The sequence below is a fragment of the Pteronotus mesoamericanus genome, unplaced genomic scaffold, assembly GCF_021234165.1.
Source record: "Pteronotus mesoamericanus isolate MK-2021 breed Mesoamerican mustached bat unplaced genomic scaffold, CSHL_Meso_final scaffold_31, whole genome shotgun sequence".
NCBI lineage: Eukaryota > Metazoa > Chordata > Mammalia > Chiroptera > Mormoopidae > Pteronotus > Pteronotus mesoamericanus.
Window position 1 is genome coordinate 1690617 of NW_026555312.1, and position 2923 is coordinate 1693539.

Genomic DNA, 2923 nt, shown 5'->3' on the forward strand with positions numbered 1-2923 from the left:
AAACTGATTATCGCTCTCAAGAGCCTCCCACTGCCCACCACTCTCATGCTTTTCTTTCTAACGCTGTGTGCATTCGTTTCCCAATGCCTACCCAATGAACTAAGTAAGCTCTGTGGTCTCAGCAAATTCTACATCATTTTACCTAACTCTATTTTCTAATTGTATTTTCTAGTCATATACCTTACATTTAGTCCACCTAGACTTATAAGCCTTTGAATACAAGCTTTAATTTTAAGCTTGTGCTAGTTTCTTCAATTGGAAGGGAGGAGAATGGAAGGGAGGAAATTGGGAAATGGGAGGGAGCGAGAGGGAGGGAGGGAGGGAGGGAGGGAGGGAGGGAGGAAGGAAGGAAGGAAGGAAGGAAGGAAGGAAGGAAGGAAGGAAGGAAGGAAGGAAGGAAGGAAGGAAGGAAGGAAGGGACAATTAGCTAGGAGAGGCAGCTCCAGTGACAGGTTTGAGTGACAATTTCATCCCATCACAGATGTTCCCCGGGGCATCTGTCCCCTCACTCAGTTTTAGCTACTCTACTTACTACATATGAGTATATCAAAATCTATGGATTCAGAGTCATGTGCTAAAATGCTATCAAATGTGGCAAGTATAGGGAATACATTAGCACATAAAAAAGTATAAATAAAATCAATCATGTGGAAGAAAGTAGAATTCAAATATGCTCTAAGTAAAACATAGTTAGCTAACCTTAAAAAGGGCAGATGGAAATTTTGAGTGATACAGAGAGCCAATGTTCATTTGACAGGTTTATTTTATAAATTTACTTAAATTCATGATAAAAATTTCATAAACATTTACAGAATATTCTACAAGATGAAATCAATTATAAAGTGAATTGGGCAAAACTGAAGAACTCTGGTTGGGTACTAGTTGAGCCCCAACCTAGGAGACCTAGAACAACCAATACACTATGTGATTTTTAAATAATATCTAAAATAAAAATATTAAAGTTTTTTAGTTTCTCCACTTCTTCCTTACTCCTGACCTCTATAGGAAATTAATTATTTGATCACTTTTCCATTCTTTTGGATTACCTTTCCATCTGTAGTTTCATTTTTTCATTTATTTGATATGGATTTTCTAGAAAGTGACAGGATTATAAATCTCTAAGCTAGGAAAGACCTTGAGCTATTATTTCCCTACTTTTAGACAGCATCACAATAATGCTATCCCAGTCAGATGAAGAGCTATGTTATTTTTTAAACATTTAGAAGAGAAGAGTCTATATTCTCCCAACATTAACAACTCTCACCATCAGGAAATTCTTTCATATATAATCTAAGTCTCTCATGCTGCTACTGAAATCAGTTTCCACTCAGCATAGCTGAGCTGATATTGAAAATAGCTGGTCTTCAGCCTCTATGTAGAAATTCTTCTTTTGCTATCACTGTAATGTAATGAGATTTGAGTTTTCTTTGTAGCTTTTAGTCCTTAGTTCAATCCTTCTCCAAGCTGATTAACTCCAGTTCTTCAACCTACCCAGAGAGTTCATTCATACTTTTATCTCTCCTCCCATATCACTTTGTAAATATCTCTACTAGGACACTATCACAACTAAGTATTTGCATGACTATCTCTCCACATCTCCTGTCTTAGTTGTGCGCCTATCTCTGGTTCAAAATAGGTCTTCAATAAATGATAATTGAATGAATCAATGAAATGGCATCCTGATAAGCCATTTTATTCTAACCATTCATCCATGATTGTGGCTGTCTACTGTTAGTTAAGTTTCTTTTGATAACAAGTAACAGAAATCAACTCTAGTAGTTTGAGCAAAAACAGGGAATTAATTGCAAGAATCCTAGAATATCTTATAAAATCTAAGGAAGAGTTAAACCAAAGCTCAGAAAAAGCAAAAAGTAGGGCAATTTCATGTATTTCTCCTGCAGGGGGCGTTCCTTCCAGAGTTCTCCAGTGTGTTTCGGCCACCAACAGTTTCTAATAACACTTGCTCCTCTGGCAACATTTCCAGTTCATGAGAGAAACAAACTGACTAGCACAACTTAGGTCAGATGACAGACCTGAAACAAGTCCAGGAGACCCTTTCCTAGCATTGAGATAGTTGTCAGAGTCGGGGCAAGGAGCTGACATATCCATGCATATTGGAAGCTCCTCGGCAAAGGAGAACCCTGTATTGTGGAGTCACCACAGTGACGATGCCCACTACAAACAGCCACTGATCCCTCTCTCGGGCCTGTTCTCACTGTTGAGCTCTTATGAGGATGTCACAGAGCTGAATAAATAAGGTTATTCAACCTTATTCTTCTTTTGCTTGACTATTTTTCTTTGGCCTTCTGGTACCACAAGTTAAGAAGATAACAGCCTGTCTTACAGAGTTGAAGTGTAAATTTCCTTTGAACTATGGATCAGTACTTGAGCTAATGACAAATATTACCACAAGATTTGCAACACACAGAAAAATCTTTCTTTCTGGGATTCGGTACACATTATATGTCATTGAATTGGTAGCAGACTCATACATGAGATACTAAATAGCAAGGAACCAATAAGTAGTGGCCAAGCCGCCAAACATGCTTCCACATGGCTCAGCATGTGTGCAGCACAATGTTTTGAACTTCCTGATGAGGACACCTGCCAATATGACCCTGGAGAAGGAGAGAAAGAACAATGAGTTAGCTACATGATAATAACAACACGTTGCAATAATTTAGCAGTTTTCAATTTAAGTCAGATTCTTTCATTATCGATTATCCCATTTGTATTTGAGATAAATACCTATGATAGATGAAAAACAACCATTTTTTTCCTAGTTCTCCCACAAGAGGAAGAGTCAATTTCCCCACCTCTTGAATAGGGGTTGGCCTTAAGAATAAGGAGGAATTAATATCCTATGAATTACAAGCCTAGGCCTCAAGAGACCTTGTGAACATGCCAAGTGAGAGGATAATAA